This window comes from Arvicanthis niloticus, chromosome 4 (assembly GCF_011762505.2).
Source record: "Arvicanthis niloticus isolate mArvNil1 chromosome 4, mArvNil1.pat.X, whole genome shotgun sequence".
NCBI classification, from domain to species: Eukaryota; Metazoa; Chordata; class Mammalia; order Rodentia; family Muridae; genus Arvicanthis; species Arvicanthis niloticus.
The window spans coordinates 127,111,450-127,134,532 of record NC_047661.1 but is presented as its reverse complement, the minus strand read 5'-3'; the positions used below and the strand labels follow the sequence as shown (position 1 = coordinate 127,134,532).

At 37.4% G+C, this 23,083-nt stretch overlaps 1 long non-coding RNA gene across 1 annotated transcript in view; it reads left to right on the top strand.

Moving 5' to 3' along the window:
* Positions 1-8,571, top strand: part of LOC143442159 (uncharacterized) — a 44,110-nt gene extending 35,539 nt beyond the window's left edge. Inside the window, exon 3 of the long non-coding RNA XR_013110176.1 lies at positions 6,468-8,571. This is a non-coding gene — a long non-coding RNA (uncharacterized LOC143442159). The remainder of the gene's footprint in view (positions 1-6,467) is intronic.
* The last annotated feature ends 14,512 nt before the right edge of the window (positions 8,572-23,083 follow it).

The following is a 23,083-nucleotide window of genomic DNA, read 5'->3' as shown; positions in this document are numbered from 1 at the left end:
CCCAGAGTCAGGACTGGCTGATGGCTAGCTCTCTGTTGGGCTACTAGAGATTCTTCAGAGAGAAAAAAGAGCCCAAGTGCCCTGGATATGTGCACTTTCTGATCTTTTGAGTACTACACTTTTGGTTCATTTTGTGCCCGTGTATCACACACTTGCAAGTGTATAAAGAACCAGTCATATAGAATCATGGCAGGGTTTGAAAAGGCCCCAAACAAGGCAATGGCTCTAGTGTGTGCCTTTTCACTGTGTGCTCAGGTGAAAGGGTGTGAACGCATGCTTGAACGCACTTCGCCAGCCTTCTGACATCAGCCATTGCTCACTGAAGACAATGGAGGCTTGTGCCCATCAATGTGCTTTGACACTGGTCTGCAAACCCTGCTTTGGAAAATGCCTTTCTTACACAGAAACTTGGGAGATGAGGTTACACTTGTACAAACCTCCACCCACAGCATGTACTCCCCAGCAGCCCAAACCAGGCTATTGGATGAGTTAATATTTCCTTAGACTATTTTGAATGGAAAAAAAATCAGAACATATATCCATTCTTTTGTTGATGTGAAGCAAAATATGGAGCAATGAAGAGTAGCTGATGTCATTTCATTCTTCTGTGGAGGATCCTCTGAAATCTTTAGTCTATTTGTCTTTGCTAGTGACTGGTATTTCCTCATTACCTTGTTAGAACTATTTGTACCATACATGCAAGCCCTTCTCTTAGATCTAGCTTATTGACGTTATGTCTGAGTGAGACTTTCTCATTATCCTTAGTACGGTCTTTTCTGAGTTTTTAATTAATGGAAATACTTCATCATTGCCTCCTTCTTTGAGTATTGCTTTTGATGTCCTGCTTAGATAAGTTTTTGCAAGGCCAATTTGGGAAGTTGACCTTGTATTATTTTCTCTATTAGAAGTTTTTCATATATATGTGTGTATATACACATTCCATTTCACATTGATATTTGCTTACCAAATGTGATGGCATGAGTACCTTGATACATTTTCTTATACATTCATGTATTCGTTTCAGCCACATTTGGTAGAATATTTTGTTTTCCTTGAGAGTCTCTGTGGCTTGGTTCTGCAAGTAAGTGACTTTGACTCTTTGCACGACCTTGAACAACAATACACTGGCTGCTGCAGCTGCCTTAAAGAAGTCAGGTTACTAGACACTGTTGTCTGATGGTCATATATTCTAAAATACTATTCTAGGTCATTTGAGTTTCTATATGGAGCTTAGACATAACTTTGTCATTTTCAACAAAGAAATGGATTTTCATTAGAATCACATTTAAAGTGTGAGTTAAATTGGGAGTCAGGGACAACTTACATTGTATCTTGCAATTCATGAGCTGACATATCTCTTCATTTATTCAGGATTTTAATTTCTCTATGTGGTATTTTTTAAATTTGAAATATGGACATCTGCCTTCTATTTCACTGGCTTTATTCCTTACCACAGTATACTTATGGTACTTTTGAAAATGCTGCTTCTTACATTTTATTTCTGAATTTATGTCTTAAGCGTATGGAAACTGCTGGAATACTGCCTGACTGAATTTCCTTCTGCTTTCTGTCAGCCCCATTGCTGATTTCTGATAACTTTACAGATACAATGGTATTGTGCTATTTGTGAATAACAATAGTTAACTACTATGGCCTGCTACATAAAAATTTAAGTGGGCATTCTTGTTTTTCTGTAATATTTCAATATCAGATATATCATGCAGGAATAAATTAAAATCGTTCAAGAACTTTTTACCAAATAGAAAAAAATGCTAATTTCAGAGGACTTTAAAAAAATTAAAATTTGAGATCTTATAGTTTGTTGGATCTCCTTCTATTATTTATAATACCTTTTGAAATCTAACCCCTGGATAATAAAATTAACCATTTTGAGGCACAAAATCCTATGCCTTTGACTGTATATGTAGAACTGTGCTATTTTTTCTGCTTTCTAGTTCCAGACTATTTTCATCAGAGATAGAAATTCTGTGACACTGGAAGTCAGACCAAATCCAGAAGCCATAAAAAATGTAAACAGAAGTGGCTAAATGTTTTCTTTCTCTGAAATACATGAGAAAGAAACCAGCCTCTTCCATTCTATGGAATGTCAGTGCAGTTTTCTTGTTGGTTTATTTATATACTGGACTAAGCAGAATGTTTAATAAACTCAGGTGTAAGATCTCAGAAAGAGAAGCTTTGTATCTTCTCAAAATTTTACTAAAAATTATTCTTAACCATGTATTACTATAGCCTTTATTACAATATCCACAAAGAAATGTGAACTTGTACTGCATCTCAAGAGTAGAGTTCAAAGTCAGTCTTACCCTGACACTAGAAAAATATATTCACCCACTGGCCAACCCTACTTCTGATCCTACCACTGAGGATGAGAACAGCTGTTCTAGTGGAGGAGTGTTCTCCTCAGAATCACTAATAACTTTTCAGATAGAAATCTCTGCAATGCCCGAGTCTCTTGTAGCTTTTGTACACTCACACAGTCTTCTTTAGGAACTCAGTGGAAGCCAATATGGCAAGACTTATTAGATTATCTAAAGAAATATACCTTAAATTCTTTCTGCAGATTAGAAGCTGCTGATGACATAAAGTTGGGTATTTAAGTTCATAATAGTGCAATCCAGCACAAAGGTTACAGTACGAATGTAGAATCCCTTTCCACCCCTTCCACAATTCCGTTTAGGGGCAGACCAGACCACGTACTCATCAACAAAAAAAATCCACCAAGATGACATGTCTAGTCTTAACATCTATGCTCAAATGCAAGGGCACCCACAATTGTAAAGAAAACATTCCTAAAGCTTAAATCATACACTGAGCACATACATTGATAGGAAGAGACTTCAATACCCCACTTTCACCAGTGGACAGGTCTTCCAGAGAAAATCTAAAAGGAGAAATACTGCAGCTAACAGACTTTCTAAACCAAATGGACCTAATAGATACCTATAGAACATTTCACCCAAACACACACACACACACACACACACACACACACACACACACACACACAGACACACACACACAGACACAGACACACACACACACGGACACACAGAGACACACACACACACAGATACACACACACACACAGATACACACACACACACACAGAGACACACACACACACAGACACACACACACACACGGACACACAGAGACACACAGAGACACACACACACACAGACACACACAGAGACACACACACACACAGAGACACACACACAGAGACACACACACACACAGACAGACAGACACACACATACACAGACACACACACACAGAGACACACACAGACAGACAGACAGACAGACAGACACACACAGACACACACACACACACACACACACACACACACATACACACACATACCTACTTTTTAGCATGTCATGGAACTTTCTCAAAACTGACCACATACTCAGTCACAAGCCAGTCTCAACAGATGCAAGATAACTGAAATATCTCCCTGTATCCTATCAGACCAACATGGATTAAAGCTGGATTTTAATAACAACAAAAGAAACAACAGAAAGCCTACAGTCTCTCAAAGCTGAAAAGGTCTCTTCTAAATGCAAACTGGTTAAGACAGAAGAAAAAGAAACATAAAGTTTTCTGAAATTTTATAGAAATGAATACACAGTATACCCAGACTTATGGGATGCATGAATGAATTGCCAGGAGAAAAGTTCATAACACTAAGTGCTTATATATACATATACATTATACACATACACATACATCATATATCATACAACATACAACATACAACATATACATATATGTGTGTGTGTATATATATATTATGTAGATGTATATGTAGATGTATATGATGTAGATGTATATGATGTAGATGTAGATGATGTAGATGATGTAGATGATGTAGATGATGTAGATGTAGATGATGTAGATGTAGATGTAGATGATGTAGATGTAGATGATGTAGATGTAGATGTAGATGATGTAGATGTAGATGATGTAGATGTAGATGATGTAGATGTAGATGATGTAGATGTAGATGATATAGATGAAGATGTAGATGATGTAGATGTAGATGTGTGTCTGGGAACCAGTTGTGTACTTGATGCTCCTGAAGGCAAGAAGTAGTTATCAGGTTCTCAGCAATTGGAGTTACAGATGGTTGTGAGCTGGCATATGGGTGCTTGGAATTGAGTCTAGGCCTTTTGAAATAGCAGCTAGTACTCTTATCTACTAAGCCATCTCTCCAGTTCTAGTTTATATATTATTAAGTCTGTTTGCTTGCTTGCTTGATTTCCTTCCTTCTTTCTTTCTTTCTTCCTTTGTTCCTTCGTTCCTTCATTCGTTTGTTTGTTCCTTCCTTCCTTCTTTCCTTCCTTCCTTTCCTTCCTTCTTTCCTTCCTTTCTTGTTTTTCATTCTTTTCCCTTTTCAAACCATTGCTAAGCATGGTTTAAGCCTGCCATAGAGTGAGATTAATATATCCAATGTCACTCCATCAGAGAAAACCGATTTCCCCTTTTTGAGTAGATAGCATCTGCAAATAGCTTGTTGTTGGTAATGGAATCTTGTGTTCACTCTTCTTCTTCAGAAATGGTAAGATAGTTTATTTTCCAGTGGAAGCTCATATATCAGTACTGTTGAGATGTGTATTACAGTATCACAGGAGACCAGTACTACAAAGACTAGAGCTCGTTGGGTAGCACCCACTGGCCTAGTGTGTAGTTTATGGGAGATGAAAGTTATTCGACTTTTCAGGCACTCTTGCAGTTGAGGTAGTTATGTTTGCCCTTTGTTAGAACTGTTTTATTACAGAAACTACTTTTTAGATGTGTAGCCCACTTTGCATTCCTTGTATAAAGTCTAGGTGGTCATGACGTGTATTACTTTGCTATATATTGCTGGGTTTTGTTGAATATTTTATTGAAAATATTTGTGCTAATATTTCTGAGAAGTATAGCTGCTTTTTACCCTCTTATTATTTCTTTGTGATGTTGGTATCAAAGTACTACTGACCTTATAGAGTAAGATTATAAATGTTCCTTCCTCCTCTATTTCTCAGAACTTACTTAAGAATTGGACTTTGTAGATGTTCGGTAAATTTAATATAGAAAGTATCTGTGCTCACACTGTTTGTACCAAGTGAAAAAATATAGGTTTTTGTCTCTTTATCTAATATGTGTTTATTGAAAAAATCCTAGAGATGAAGCTAGGAGTCTAGTAAAATAAGTTTATTTGCAGATAACCCCAAAACTGTGACTAACAGCTAAGAGTTCTGATTACTTTGATCAGTTCAGGGGATTTAGGAAGAGAGGGTGTAAACATGCTCAAAGCACAAGGATGCTTCTGTGCTCTTGTGATTTATTGTCTAAGGACCAGTCCTTTGTAGCATCTACACTTGGTACTCCCTCCATCTTTAAAGAAGCCTACAGCCATAGCACTGAGTTAGATCACATGCACATGACTGGAAGCTGGGGAATGATGGGAGAGAAAGAGCATACTTTCATAACTCTGTATTTAGGGAAGTCAGAGAGTATAGGGAATGCAAGGGAACAGAATACCATGCAGAGATCTCTCAAGTAAACAGCCTCTGTTCACTTTTAATTCCTGTGTTTTCCTCCCCATGTGATCTCAGAGCAGGATGCTCTCACACTTCATTAATATGATCTAATAGTCCAGTGACAGTAAGAGCATTTGTGACAGATGCTGGATGGAGCCTTGTGCTGCTCCCGTGGTGGAGTAGCAGTGTAGACCCTTGGGACACAGACTCTTCATAGTAGATTTCTATTTTTCTTTGAGAAACAGTTGTGGTTTGCTACTGAGCACTGTCAGAGAGTAAAGGCTGGAGTATGTTCCCTAATGACAATGCAATCTGAGTTCCCCACTGTGAACTGGGTGTTGTGATGAAGATGAACTTATAGAACAGAATTTCATAGACAAAGGGTAGTGCATCATGAATAGAACTGAATTTATCCAGAAATGCAGGGGAATAAGGTATAGAAATCTTCACATACCCAGGATTCCCACTGAAGTTACACCACCTTACCTTTCCTTCCAATTAAATGAGACCATCTATGTAATATAAAATATATTCATATACTCCATTTATACATGTACATGCAATGCTTTGTGGTGTAGGAGTAGATACTGGTAGAAATAGCAGTTATAGGGTTGAAAAGCAAATGCAGCTGAGGTACCTCACAGTTGATACCCTGGAATGTAATTTTCTCATTCAAGCCTACAGAGTTGAAACGGATTTTGTAAACTGAAGAGTCTTGATAAAATCTTCATTGTAAGATTAAATGATATTTGAGTTGAACATTTTTTGTGCTCTCTACTTTTGAATTTGTATCATGAAGAAATGGAGGTGAGAAATGATGCAATGGATATGCTACTCAAATTGATTGTAAAGAATTTTGTGGATCATAACAATGAATTAAATAAAAATAACTTATGTGAAAAACATTATATATTGCAGGGCTGGAGATGGAATTGCGGTGATGAATAATTTTCATCAGGGAATACATTCCTGTGACTGAAATGGTTGATTCACTATGAAATGAGAATAAATCCCAAAACCATCTGGAAAAGTTTGAAAAATATCTTACCTATCCTCAGAGATATAAAGAACAGGGTAATGATTCATTATCTTAGAAAACTTCTTTCTTTCTGTCTTTAGATAATATTACATTTCATCGAGATTTTCTTTCCATTTCCTATATTTTTAACAGGAAGACATTTTCTAAAGTGGAAATGCAAAATTAGGTAATTTTGGAGCATTTTCTTCATGAGCTGGTAACAGTGTTTGTAAGTGAAGTATGATCTTGATGAACTCAGTGAACTGTTTCAAGGGTTGCCAACGGTTTCTAGGTACCCTATGATGCTTTTCACACAGAAACTAAATATTTTACTGAGAAAGAATTCCTTGGTGGCACAATTACTGTTTATACTCATTTCTTTTTTCTGTATCAAAGGTTACGGATAAATGGAGCAAATTTGAGGCTCTTCCATTGCTATGGTTGATTGTTAATAACTTTTAGTTCTCAGCTATACAGTAGTAACATTATTAAATTCTCTCTAGTTCACTATACTTTGGGCATTGTTTCTTCAGGAGCAGGCAAAGGACGTGCTATGATTTGAATATGAACAATTCCCCAGACTCTCCTGTGTGCGAACACATTCTTGAGAGGGAAAGGGTTTTGTTTCATTCTTGTTTTGGGAAGGGGTAGAACCTTTAGGAACTGGGGCATGATGAGTGTTTGGTGATTGACCTTATAGATGATAATCCTTCTCTGGTTCAGTCCCGAGGACTTTATGGTTCCTGATCCATTGAGAAATGAACAGGATGTAATCTTGAACTGTTTCTGAATTTTCTGTACTTTATAACTCCCATGGATCAAAATCTTTCTAGGAAGAGGCATAACAAACAGAGAGTCAAGAAACATTCCGATGTCACCCTTTTGTAAGTTCACAAAATAGAACTATTTCATTTAAAAAGGTGGAAAAAATGCTTCTGGGCTAAGAATACATGCCAAGTTTGCTGCAGGCTCACATATTTTATGGCTGATTTATGAACCTCTCAGAGAGAATGGACATGGTGACATATTAATAACTCCCGCCAAATGAATTCTGCATACTTCAAGAAAATACAGAAAAGAAAGAGTAGACAAGGGATGTAAAGGGAAGGCAGTTCCTGAAATGGGGAAAAATATTCAATATACATGGCAAATCATAGTTTCTGCCTTCCATGGGGCAGACAAGGGCTGTAGAGGGCTGGCTCAGCAGTGAAGAGAGCTTGTTGCCTCTGTGGCGTACATGTTTTGATACCCAGTGCCTGATGGGGCAGCTTACAACCCCAACTCCAATCCCAAGAGATCTATACCTTCTGCTGAACCCCACAACTGTGTTCACTCACATGGTGCATCTACAGGTATGCAGTCACACACACACACACGTTTACATAATAAAAACAAGTCAATAATTTTTAGAAAAGAAATAATTGACCAGAGGATTACTTCAATAATCACTATTTGCTGTCATCTTGCCTCACCTCATTCATATAAAAGTAGTGTATTAGATTGAATAAATATGTGATTATTAAAATTGTAATACCATGTTTTTTTTCTCTGCAAGTTTTCACGGGTTAAGTTCGAAATCTGCAAATCTTGTATTATAAAATGGAGAAAACCCTGAAATGTAAACATGACAGTTAATGTGTATGTGAATCAGAACACTAAAATTGTCCCTAGGTATACATAAATGATGATGATGATACAACCTAGCAATATTTAAAATTTTTGTTTAAACTTCTAATATTTATAAATGTGGTCCAAATAATTATAAGTATTTTGCATTGTAAATAAATTGATAACCTGTGCATGTAAATTATATCTTGCAAACAACCTGCATGAGAAGTAGTAGAAAGATTTAAGTTTACTATGGTACACAGGTAAATGGAATATTAGATAAATTTAAAGAATAATTCTTCAAAGAGTATAATGAACTGAAGACCTGGTACAGAGAGAAATAGGAAACCCTGAGAATAGATATGATAATACAGCCACAGATATAGCAATGAATAAAATCTTGAGCCTGCTACACAATGTTATATTGTCTCCTTAATCATCACGTGCATATTTTCAATGTGAAAACTGTAGACTCTCATGAAAGGTGAATTTCCCCCTACTGCTTTGAGAATTCATTCTGGATGATCCACGGCAATTCCCATGACAATAGGATACTTGCACCTGTATGCAGAACCACTGCTGTCTGCTTTCCCTGAGGAGACAGAATTCTTTGCCCTTTTCCATTAGACCTTTTGCTGGAGATCTAGCTGGAGTCCCTCAGAAAGCATCTTTGTGGCCTACAGTTGGAAAGCAGGGGGAACTCTGGTGTAACTCCCATCTGCAGACATCTCTGATGATGAGGAACTGACTTCTGTGTTGGGAGCAAACCTCAACAAGCACTGCTCAGAGGGGAAGGACTTGCTGGCTTCAACTCTGGTGAAGCAGGAATGAGTGAATGTTTGCTGAGCAGATGCGTGTCTCCATCAGGAGAGATGGATGTGGCCACCTTAGGTCTGGTTTCATTGGGCTCTGCAGGGAGTGACTCCAGTAAGCCAAAACTAAGACCCAAAGTGTAAGGAGATGAAAAATGAGTACCAAGTGACCCAGTGTCTGATCAATTACCCAGGCCACAGAAACTGCTGGAGGGAAAGTTCATCAATTCTCCTCAGGATCTGGGAAAGCAAGTGCCCATGAATGCAAATGTCATAAGGTTCATTTTAGAAACTGTGTTAGGTAAAGGATAAATATAAGATGTGGGGCTGGAAGACAGGGGTCTTGGAAGAATAGTGTAAGCCTAGTTCCTATTTGTCTAGCAGGAGATTTGTAAAACCCTGGCCCCATATTTTCTCACAAACCCTCAATTTACAAAATAAGAGAATGTGTTAATCTTCAGCGAGTAGAGTGTTTTAAGCGATAGACAGTCATAGGGTCACCCATGAGGCATCAAGCAGTCTGATCAGGGTGGATAGCTAGATGGCTGTGTAGGTAGATGTCTTAAAGGGCCTGCCTTACAAACATGAAGAGCTACAGAACACATGCAAAGCCAGGCAAGGCAGGCATCTGCAATGCCAATACTACGTGGGGGTAGGGAGGTGGAGTCAGATGAAACCCTAGAACTTCTAGGCTAGGCTAGTCAACTCCAGGTTGAGTGGAGACTCTGTCTTATAGGTAATGTGACTAGTAAGTGATGAAGATGTTTTATCTAATCTCTGGTCTCTGCACATACACAAAGGCATACGGGCACACGGGTACACGTGCACGCGTGTGCACGCACGGCCCCTCCCCCAACACGTGTACTCAACACAGGTGCATAACCACATGAATATATTCAGGAAGACCCCACACTCACATGCTGCCCTCCTTCAGTTTCAAAAAGAGTTAGATTTGAGTCAATACAGAAAACTGCAGATAAATCTGCAATCCATGTTTCCCTTTGTGGTGAAGTGTCCTTCGGGCTGCAGAGTTTGTTCCCCCAACTTCCCACACGTGTGTACTAACAAGGTCTTCAACTTCAAAGAATAAGATTTGTTACAGCAGCGTGCCCATTCTGTATTTGACTGTACTTCTGGAATTTCACAGAGAGTCATGGGAAGAAATACTCTGAAGAGGCCATTTGATCCACAGAGAGGGTCACAGTTCCTCCTACATATTCCTCTCACTCGATAAACTTTTATAAAGCTTCTTTAGAATCTGAAGTGGGAGACAACCTAAAACCCTATTTTTACTTTGAAACAGACAACTGCATTCTCTCCTTGGGTCATCTTCTCTGCCTTGCTAAATAAACGGTCTGATCTGTCTATGTCCACCGAAGGCCTCCCTTGCTGAACAGAAGGCTGGCGTTGACTAGTTCTCTGCAATTGCAATTAGTAAAACCCGGAGAAGGCTCATCTTGGAGAGTCATCAGCACACCCTGCAAGGCGAGCTCCTTACAGGGCTGGCTTTGTTGTCAGCAGGTCTAAACCAGAGTCTGGCTCTGGCAATCATTAGAATGAGTATTCTTTAACAATTTAATTAGACTCTTCCAGCTGCAGCTTCCTTACCCATTTTGTGAAGGGGATAATGATGCTACGTAACCCCCTGAGTTAGACTAAGGATTACGTGAGATAATGAATGTAAAACATTTAATCCAGTGTCTTGTAAGTAGTAAATGCTCAGTAAATCTTAATTACATTATGATCGTTAGATTCCTTGTCATGCAGAGAAAGACCCCAGGGAAAGTCGGAGTGGCTGTGCACTGAGAGGAGGCTGGGGCAACAACTGTTGGCTAATACTACTGCGGATCCTTCCCGCCTTGGCCTCTAGGAAATATGCAAGAGCTGCAGAGGTGGACGGGGCTTGCTGGAGCTCTGATGTGTCTCTGTGGTATGGAGGTGCTTGTCATGGACAACACCTTGGCTCCAATCTCTGGAACTTCGCTCTCCCACAGAGCGACGACAACAACAACAACAACAACAACAACAACAACAACAACAACAAATCAACCAACTAATCAAGCAAACAGAAGCTCAGTACTGTAAGCTAAGACTATTTGCAAACCACTTTTACAAAGTTTGGGAAAATGCTAAAATGATACTTTTAGTTATTTTTCTAATTTTTTTTTTTTTTTTTTTTTTTTTTTTGTAAATTGTCAAGTAGGGAAAAGGCAAAGAACACAAACCTCACCAATTTTTCTTTTTTTTTTTTTTTGGAATACCAGCAATGAAATATCATAAAAACATCCCCCTTTCCGCTGGGAATATGCACCCCAAAACAACATCCATTACTTATTCTCTGGACAGTGTGTACCTTGCTTCCAAATAACACTATTCTATTCTGCTTTATTTCACTAGGCGGAGAGAGAGTTCATCTTCTCTCCATTTAGACTCAGTTCCTGCCAATGTCACAAATGGTGTTACCAGCAGGAAGCTCACAAATGTTGTTTGTAATTAAAAAGCAACTTCATGCCCGGAAACACGTGCAATATTGTATATAGAAAGAAATGTTCTTCACCGTGGGGGTGCAGAGACGAATGCCCAAGATTTTAAAAATTAAATTAAAAATATGTGCATTGTTCTTGCAAAGGACAGTTAGTAGCCTGCAGTGAATCTGCATGATGGGAAGCCGTGCATGTGTGGCTTTGAATCCCCAATCTGTAATTTACTGAGCACGCACACTCCTTTCATGTATAAATACTCGGCTCAACAAATCTGATTTCCTTTACCACCAATCCCTGTGATTCATTTTCTACAACTATATGGTGTGTCCCCTGCGGGAAGCCCGATATCTCCCTCCTGCTGCTCTGTCCACCTGTTTAGAATTTACATCCAAAATTCATCTAAAACATACCATTTTCCCCCTGGAGAATATTGAGTTAATATATTAACAAATTCCAGATGAAGTAGATATGTTCTGAGGGCTTTGCAATTTTGTATTTCACAAACTCCCCTTTGATGGAACTGGCGACCCACATTTTTTTTCAGGGCAAAATCAGAACAGAAACACCCACCAAAGTTAAGTCCAAGCAAAACAATACACAGAAGAGAATTCCTTCTATGCACATTTCATGAATATTTTTCTTCCCTCCAACCATGGCGCTCAACATGCCAGATCCAGACACAAATGATTTTATGCATTTTAAGTTAGATTTTTTCTAATAAAAACAGACAGAATTTATTTTTCATGGGGATTATGTGATTTTTCTGAAGTGCTGGGCTACCTGGTTCCTCCGGCAACGCTTCATCCATCACAGCCCAGAGCTCAGCTTCCTTCTTCTTCCTTCCTCGTAAATTGCATTAGCATAGATTACTTTGCAGTGAACATTGTATGGACTTATTTAATCAATGTCAGCAGAGTGCTCATGCTTGTGAGCGTATTCTTATTTTCCCCCTTTTCTGTTTCTCCAAAAATATCTTGAAGTGAAGGCTATGAATGCGGGCAAGGTGGCGAAGAAGAGTGTCTTTAATGTGCTGGTGCCAGACAGCTCCAGCTTCTGGAGCAAATCCTGAACAACAGATGTCTGCCTTCCAAAGTACAGAAAAGAAAAAAAAAAAAAAAAAAAACCCAAAACATGCATCTGTTTCCTAAATGTCAAAACAATAGCAGGCAAGTTAGAGCACATGTGGAAAGGTCTGAGTGGCATTGCAAAAGCTTCCGAGCTAGGCCTTACTTGTAGCTGACCAAGGAATCGCCCACAGAAGGAGCACATTGTCCCTATGAAGGCAGGCTTTTTAAGGACAAATGGCGGGGGAAGGCAGGCAGAGGCAGCCATTACGCTATTTTAGGAATTTAGTTGTCAGCTTGTCTAATGGAGGTTTGTGAGCAAGCATGTCTATCTCTCTAAATATCCCACCAGGTTTCTTTCCATGGCTCTATTTAAAGCCCACCTGGATCCCTTTAGTTACAGTTTCTTATCTCTTCGTCAGGGCATATTCTGGTTTCTGTTAACCTGCAGATCTGTTTGCTTTCTTCCAAATGCCTGCACTTACAGAATGTGGTCAGGAACTGATAGCATCCAGAAGAAACTAGGGTGATTATATCTTCCTCTTCAGTCAGTGCGCAAGCTAGCAGGAAGAAAAAAAAAATCCCACGTTTCCCCTCTTCAAAAATAGAGTTTTCATCATTATATAACAGAGAACAAATAAGAAGAGTGTTAGCCACAGTAAGTTTTCTCTACAACATGGTAAACAGTTAAATGTACTTAAATGGTAGAATTAATTTGTTATTCCTTATATTTTCCCCTTGTTCATTCAAGAAATGTATCTCTAATTAAATTTCCCATTGACCATTCTGATGAAAAGAACGCCATCCAGACCTGGAGCCGTCGTCAGCATGTGTGAGCAGTGGTGATAAGCCTGGGTGACTGCAGGATTAAGAATTGCTTTTATTGAGGCTAAAAGCTATGCACCCTATAGGAAGTCACTGAGTTATTTGAAATTGCATCTCTGGTCTCTTTGTTTCACACTACTTGCTTTGCACTGCTTCTCTGAATAACTCACCTTTCCCGTTTTTCGGTGTTCCTCTGATTTTTTGTAAGGAAGGTATAGCCGTATTATAGACACCATTGTTTCCAGGTCATTTTCTTATCAGTTTTACATAATCCTCATAAATAAGAAACACAACTTAAACCCCAATAGTAGTTTTGTGATTAAGAAGATCTACTCTATTGCCTTCTCAGCCTCCTGATGTATAGTATAGAATGTGGAGTAGCTGCCAATGCTTATATTTTGCAAGAAAGTAAAATAATCTTAATGTGATATGTGGAGCTTTTAGTGCTCTGTGAATATATATATATATATACATATATATATATATATATATACATATATATATATACATATATATATATATATATGTATATATATATATTCTTGGTAGTGAAGAATACCTGGTATATTCTCCTTCTACTAGAAATCAATTAAAAGCAAATACAAGGCTGTTCTGTTCACTACATTATACTGGGCAATTTAGCAATTCATCCTTCATTTCATCTTTTGCTGTGTGAACTGGCAAGAACAGGACACACTCATTGCATGACTGGTGAGCATGACACTTTACCATCTCTGCTTCGGGTGACAGAGATTATTCTTGTATTCTGCTGAACATCACCTACAACCTTTGCTCTTTATATTCCAGTCATTCAAAAAACACAGCACAGCAACAATAGCAGCAGCAATACTGACAACTACAACACTTCCCCCATAACACCTTAAACAGAGGTTACTTTAGAAATGAATACCTCAAAGACTCCTAAAGCCTTTGAAATGGGCTTTCATTTTCATTTTTTTTAAAGGAAAAAACTCAGAATTGCTCCTTTTTTGTTGTTGTTTGTAGGAGAAACTCTGCTAATTAAACTCTAGGATGATGGAAGATTCAAGTACGTCTTTCAGACTTCACCAAGTAGGGGACCAGTCGGTCTCTCTTCTGGATGTAGCCGCCGCCCATTTCTCCTCTTGTTTCAACCCAGGACAGAGCGCTTTAGGACACACCAGTCTCTGAAGATTTTACTTTTGTTAATATTTGTGAAGTCCTAAAATTGGAATGAGTGCCTGGAGGACATTAAGTATGTTATTATTCTTATTTTGGGGCAGCTTAATCATTTAATATTCCTTTGCTTCTTCCATATATTAATATTTATTAGCATTATCTAGTTAGAGCTTTATTTCTACTTTAGGGATGTATTTCCTAGCATCATTTACATTGTTAGTGCCCCTGATTTCCAATGCACTTAGCAAAAGCAAAGATTAATCTCTGTAAGTAAAAGGCACGAACAGTACAGTTAAAAATGAGGCACTGCAGTTCAAGGGCAACTGAAATACACAAAGTTCTTTGAAACCAAATATGAGCAAAATACTTTTTTTTTCACTTCATTTTAATTTTAGATTTACTTTCAAATCTCTATCCAAATCCCTAATTTAGGAATAATCCAGAATGTTTTGGTTTTGTGTGTGTGTGTTTTATGATCCATTCCTATATTTTTCTGGATGGAGAGAAATGGTCTTCTGAGATAATTTGCTACACATTTCCATAAACAACATAGTTTATATTATGGTGTGCATCCATTAAGTATTATTGCCTTCAGTCTGTCAGCTCTTCAACAGTCTTTTCCTTGGATTTATCTGTGGAGCTTGTAAAAAAATTCTTATTGACTCTTTTATTATTCAGTATGTTAATTTAATATTTTTTGAAAAATGAATGAAATCTAAATGCTGAAGGAAAACAGAAGTGCTTCTGACTCAGGAAGACTGGAATATATCAAACTTCAGTTTTTAAAAAATGTATAGGAAGATCATTTATTAATATAAAAGTTTAAGAATGATCCACGTTGTAGGAAAATAAGGAACATTTTTGCAATCATAACTTTCTTTGTAACAGCAGGAAATGGCTTTGAAAAATATTGAATTATTAAGGGGAGGATTAAAAACCAAATGTAGACTATGGCATTATAGTTCCCCAGGAGTATTAAATCCAGATTGATGGTCATCTCAAGGTGAGAGAGAGAGAGAAATCTGCTCTCTTGGGACCTTGGTTCTATGGCCTAGGCACAGGCCGCCATGTTTGTGCGTGTTGGTAAGGAAGCATTAGCATGGGTGTTACATTAGTCTTGTCACAGAGTACCTGGCATTTCTAGGATTTCCTGTATAGGAGCTCTTGAGCAAGTCATTACTGGTAATTGAATTCCAGCATGCCATTACATTTCCTTTTTTAGTTTCTGTAGCTGTCTCTGGTACACTGATACACATTACATATATAACATTCTCTTTCTGTTTATCTTTCAATGAATACACATATATACCCAACTAATAAGTATAGGTACAGTCTTCTAATTATCAACATATGCTTTCTTCTAGTGCAGTTTGGACCTTAAGTTTCCAGTAACTATTTTCATTCTCGTTGGTTTGCTTGGTGTAAAGGAAAACTATTTCACAAGCGGTAAGACTTTATCATTTGTCTCAGTCATATACGGAGTAGTATATTCCATTACTCTTTTGAAGGAAAGCATAATAATCAAGAGAAATTTGTGGCTCAGTAGGAATTAACTACACAGCTAGTAGTGTAACAACCGAGAAAGACAGAAATGGTTAAATAGAGACATCATTTCTTGGAAAGATCTGTGGGAATTCTTTCAGAACAATAAGTCAAAAATACATAAAGAAGAACAGAAAAGTCAGGTTTTAGAAGAACTCTGGGTAAAGAGATCTGAAGAAAATGTTTAGTCTGATCATTATGATACTGTTATGAGAGGAAAGAATTTGTGGAATTTTGATCAATATACTAGAGGGGGGTTCTAAAGATGAGAGAAAATGAATCATTAGTTAGGAAGCAACTCAATTCCAAATTAAAAAAACACCACCACCACCACCAACAACAACAACAACCCTTCAAAAAAACCACTCCCCAAAACAAAAAAACATTCTTGTTTTACATGAAATATGGAGCCCCATTTGATATATCTAAAACAAAAGTCTGACAGCTAAGGCTTAAAGAACACTTCAGAAAATGAGACTGAAAGATTGTGAGAGCCAGAGGACCTGCATGTCCACTGAGAGATTGTGTTTTCTGTATACACTAAGGGGCTATAACCATGAAATCTTAACAATACGGGCACCTACATAAGACCTGACTGACAATACCAGTTTACAAGTCAGTGTGTATGAAGGAAGTCTTACCCCAATCCTAGAAGATGAACTAGGTAATTGTTGACTCCCAAGAATGGGAAAATTAGTCTTTCCCATGGACGAGTCTTCCAAATAGTTATCTACTACCAAGTGTTATGCCTTAAAAACATACACATGTGAGCAATCTTAAATAAATGCAACGGTATGTATTTACATAGTCATATAATAATAATAGTAGTTGAAAATTAAGAAGCCTTGGACTTGAAAGGGGGACAGGATAAGGGCTGGAGGGGAGAAAAAATGATGTAATTACATATATACAAAAGTGATTTAGTTTGATTTTGAAAGTGATCGAGACAACTGGACTTTTCTAGTGCCACACTGTAGCAAAATACAGCAGAATTATTTAATTATAGTTAGGTAACAGAATAAAGGAGGCAGGTTGGAAAAATGATTTACAGAGCAATGAGTCACTCAGTAAGTTTTGCTAGTATTTTGAAAGCTATACTGTAGTGCAGATGTTTAGAGAATGCAACCTATTTTTTGGCCTTTTAAAAAATAAATCATTCTATTCATTTATATCTTAAATGATATCCCAATTCCCAGTTACCCCTCCACAAGTCCCCCATCTGACAACCTCCCTCTCCCCATTCCCCTTTGCCTCTATGAGGGTGCTCTCCCATCCACCCTGGTATGACTGCTCCTTGGGCCGTTCAGCCAGCAACTGACCAATACAGATGTGGATGCTTGGAACCAAACACCAGACTGAGCTCAGGGAACTTGGTGGGGAAGCTGGCAGAAGGACTGGCAGAGCTGAGGGGGATTGCAACCCCAAAGGAAAAGAAAAAAAGAAAAAAAAACCCATAAGAATGCAAACTATATATATCCCAATGAGATATCTATCTATCTATTCTCTCTATCTCTATCTCTAATCTCCCAAGGAAAAATTGAGACTTAGAACAGGTCAGCATACATACCTGTTCTTTAAGATTATTTTAAGTCTCTCTTAGTTTCTTTAGGTCTCCATTGTATTTTTGGTACCTTTTAATGTTACAGTTTCTAAGATAAGTTTATATTTTAAAGTGATTCATGAATTATAAATACCATAAATAATAGACTAGTATGTTTGTCCACATTGGGCTTTGCTTAAAGCACAAGGTGGAGAGGCAGTGTACTGTGTGTAAATGTAAAATCTCAGAACTCCTAAGTGTCACAAGACAGGCTCGATCCAAAGATGAGGGAGAAAATGTGGGCCTCATCCGCTTCTCTTCTTATTGCTTATTTATGTTTTTCCTTTATGTCTGATTGTTTTACTAACTGCATTTCTTTTGACAAAGAAAAATTTGGCATTCAAATTTAAAGTTTTCATCTCAGAAGAAACATGAGCATGCTGAGATTTGTTAAAAGCATATAAAGCCGTCACACTTTTGTTCCAGTGACGTGGTGTTTTAGGGGTAAAGTGGGAGATGGCGGTAGATTTGGAGAATGTGACATACATTTAAAAGAGAAACCTGACCAACAAAGGGCTGGCAATATCTAAGTTGAATCCTTTTAATGGGGTTTAATAAGCAGAAAACATAAAGTACAGAAAAATCACAGCCAACCCAAACATGGAGTCCTTGTTATAAACTGCTGCAGAAATCATAAAATCATATTTCTTACAGAAGTCAGCAAATAGTGTGCAAAACCAGAAGGGGTTTTGTTTTTTTTTTTTTTTTTTTTTTTTGCCTTAGTATCAATGACAAAGTTTATCTCAATGAAGTCACTAGGAATTTTATTTTCCATTGATAATGCTTGTGCTGACCTAGCTGTTTTGGACATCTGCAGCATCTCAAAGAACTAAAGATAACTGAATGAACAAACAGCATTCCTAAAGCTGGCTCCATGCTCGGCAAGGAGGGATGTGTGTGTGTGTGCGCATGTGCTTGTATACGTGTGCATGTGTGTGTGCCTGAGTGTGTGTGTGCATGTGCTTGTGTGTGTGTGCATGAGTATGTGCTTACATATGTGTATCTGTGTGCCTGTGACTGTGATATGACTTTAAATTTCATGTGCTTGTGTCTTAATGTGTGTAACTGTATATCAGAGTGTGACTAGGTATGTGAGACTGTGTGTGTATGTGACAGCATGTATGTGATAGTGTATCAGAATTATATATGTGTTACCTCATGTGTGATTGTATGTGTATGGGAGTGTGTTTCTTCATTTGTGTAACTATGTGTCAGAGTGTGGTATATGTGAATCTTCATGTGTGTAACTATGTATTTAGAGTGATTATGTATGTGTTACTACATGTGTATATGCATGCATGTAACTGTGTGTTAGCATGTGATTATGTATATGTTGTATTGTGTGACTGAGTGTGTGACTGTGTGTGTGTGTATCTTCATTTGTGTAACTCTGTCAGAGTTTGACTATATTTCTTATTTTGAGTGTATGTCTGTATTTGTATGACTCTGTCAGTGTGTGATAGTGTGTAACTATATGGGTATGTGTCTGCCTGTGCATATAACTGTATGTCAAGGTATAAATGTGTGATTGTGTATGTGTGTGGTATTTTTTCATTATATATCTTCTTATTTTACCCTAGTCAAATCTTCTGGAACTTCTAGGTAATGGATAGTTGGAAGTCTTACACACACACACACACACACACACACACACACACACACACACACTTACAAATTTTAACAGGATTAAACAGTGAGGTAGGTCTACCCTACCAATGTGTTGTTTGGTATACATGAACTGTGATTACTTCTATGTTTACACTTTGGGACTAGGAAGGATAGCTGTCATCCCCTTGTGTTTAAGTGGAGGACAGAATGCCTGCGTCTCCATGCTGCCATTTTTGTGGTTTGATTTTCAGGGCTGTTTAGCTGAGAATGTCACAGACAGTTCCTGCCTTGCCTTTCCAGCTGTGCCCAAGAACTGTGCAGCTGATGGAGTAGCTTGGATATTTTTTATTTTGTTTGCTTTTCCACAGGGGCAGCCATATTGCTAGCGGCAGCCATTCATCAATATGACCAGTGTTTTCTTAGAAAATACATGCTGTGGTTCAGAATTTTTTTACATTCTTATTAAGCAATACTTCCAACTTAGTTGAATATATATATATATATATATATATATATCTCAAATTTACAAGCTAAGATTGAAATGACCATGTCTCTCATTATAGGGGCTTCCATAAAATCTGTTAAAAATTTAAAAACTTTATAAATAAGTAAAAATAGAAATAAATTATATTTTATTCAAGTTAGATATCCATGACTGGGTGTAGCTTCTTTGATTGGATTTTGTTTTCATTTTTAACATTTAAAAAAATTTTCAACATCATAGTTTGTACCCACAGTTTTAAAACACCTAAACTTTTTCTAATAATACAAGCAAAGATACATATTCCTGACACCAACAGGCATTGCATCTGTGCTAAAAAAGGTTTTCACTGTGGGCAATATATCCTGAGGATATAATGAAGGGTCGGTCACATGAGATTTTGTACACTCATATTTAACCCTACTGAATCATGTAGGAAATTAGGGCAGAGTTGATTTCCTGTAGACACTAAACAATAAAAATCCAGAGCCAGCAGACTTATGTGGGCTTACTATTTTCAGAGTGTGCTACTCAGCTGAGTAATCAGCTCAGGAACCACACCCAGGTTCCAGCACCCAAACTAAGGTTCTGGTGGCCTGTCTATTGTTTGACAAGGCATTGAACAGATCCTCCAAAGTAGGACATCCTGATTAACAAGGGCAGTGGAACATGTTTCAGGGTTACACCTCATTCAGTAACGAATTAAGGTCCTTAATTCTCAGTCTGAAAATAAACAGCCACGTTGTCCTTATATGGAAATAAGAGTTTAAGATCATTTTTGAGCTCTAGGTAATCTCCACTGGTAAATGTCATTGTTCTCTGAAAACTAGCTGTCAGTGGTAGTGTTTTTAAAACTGCCCGAAATATGAGATTTTAAGATATCAACATACTTCTCAGTAAAGTTCTAGAAATATAAAACATGACAGAATAGATAAAAGAAGGGTTTCATGGATGATGCATTTTTGGGGTGTTTATTCTGATGTCCCTTTCTTTGTCTGATGCCTCTAGGAAGAATGTTCTGCAGGAACCTGAAGAGAAATCAGGCCGAGGAAGCAGTGGGTTCAGGGGCTCTAAAATGACAGCAAAATCAGAGCATTAGAAATGAAAGCCAGAGGAATCTGGAAGGCCAAAAGGTGGCATTGGCTTCTTGTCAACACTGGGTAGTTTACAGAAGACATTTCAGTAGGGGAGACATGGCTTCTGACTCAGGGTTAGACTAGCTTTAGCAACAATAAAAATTTCAAAATTGGATTTGGGGAAAGTGAATACAGAAACAGAATGAATGAGAACAGGTATGTTTTACGTGGCAAATGTGAAAACTAGCACATTAAAACATAACTATATGTTCCTTTAAGTCATCAAAGAATTACCCAAAGATTAAAGACAAAGAGTAACTGCTGGCAGTTAATGACTACTTGCTAAGGATGGTTGTTTCTGTTAGTGCTGTAGCCACTGTCCCTGCTTGGCCCTCCATTGGCCAGGTAACTAATTAAACTCAATGGGCCACTCATTCGGTTGAAATAAAAGTAGAAGGGGGCTTAGTGAGAAGAAAGGTTTTAGGTGAAGGGGAGGAGAATGAGGAAGAACAGGAGAGGAGTGAAAATGACTGACGTTTATTATAGAAATGTACAAAACTGTCAAAACTTAAAATATTGAAGACTAAGTTGCTATTGAATGAATGGTCTTGGAGATGAAGGTCTTATCTCTTGAAGCTGGCACCTCATGTACACCTTTTGGTTTTCAACAATCTTGCCAATACAGCTTTCCTTTATGCAAATTTAATACACATTTTTAAAAGGAGTTCTCTTGGATGGTTAGTGTTTCCAGGCCTAGTGAATGGCTTTTCTTACTGGTTTCATAAACTAACTGTGCTCATTTTCTATGTCTTTTATTTCTTGTCTTACCAGGCAGTGTCAATGCTGTCTGTACAGAGTACAGGGCTCTCTCCAAAACACCTTTATCATTTTGCCTGAGAGAGTTTGGTAGGCATTCATTTTTTTTGAAAATAGAATTATATATAGCCTTATGTTCGTAACCTTGAGTTTGCTAATGAACACTTTATTCGTTTCCTCTCCCAAATTACAAAGCTAGAAATCATTTTGTATATTAAGTGATGAAAATTTCTTGATGCCCAAGGCAAGAAAGATGCAAAAGATATGTTGTAAATTCCAGTCCCAGGATGGTGGTTTTCAGTACAGTGAGAATAGGAGTTTGAGTCATTCAGTTTTGTGGCCATGAAGTCTTAAAACTTGGACAAACCTGGTGCTTTCTATGGGATTAAAGTGGTCTCTAGAGTCCTAAGTTTGGTTGATTTCTCAGTTGGTAAGCACTAGCAAGTGAATCTCAATGTACCTCACTGCTTGCATTTGACAATAAGATTCATTTTCCAAATGCTTACAAGTTAGTAGATTTTGTTTCTTTATTGAGCTTCACAAATAATTATTTTTCTTTATGATTTTGACACATATGAACACTTGAGATTTTTCCAAATTACCCCTAAGACTGTGGCGCATGCCAACATGCAAATAAGTCACTATGCCAGGAACTACAAGTAGAGAGGAAAAAATCTTTTAACTTGTTAATTTATAATATTTTTTAATTTCAAAATACATTGATTTTAGCACAAAATTTTAAATAATTTATACACTGCAAAAACACTATTTCTGGGCTTATTTCTCTACTCCATGAGACACAAAGTAGACCGACTGATCAAATGTTAAAGTCTCACAATATACTAGGACTTACATAGACTGTTAATATATGTGTATAATCATGCTAATAAATGAACAAATACAGAGATATTTAGGTTTTTAAATTAGACTCCTTTAGTCTTATGTTTTAAAATAATGCTTAATCATAACATTGAAAGAAGACATCTACATCTTTTTTGAGTCCTTAGTGGAACTCAATGAGAGGATCATTAAAGAGTATTTAGCATTGTTCCTATGCCAGATAAAGATTTTGTTGGCACTAATTTATCTTCGTTAAAAATCATATTTCATTAGTTCCTTTAAAAATTTCTTGACACTTCAAGGCCCAGATAAGCAGTTGAAACAAATCTCTAATGTCATACCAAGTGTCTGGTTATTTACTGAATAAAAGTGTAAAATTAAACTACTTTAATTTTTACTGGGAGTTCTGCATGCCCAATCACCATCTAGGATGAATCATGTACTGTCAGTACTCTTATTAGCATTTATACTATTTACAAGAACACAGAATCACAAAAAACCTTTAAATTGTCCCTGGTTACCTTAAAAGACTTGAGAACAAAATGTTGCAATTTCAAAATCAAGAAACACAGGATCAATCGTCTATACAGGTCCATTCTGTCT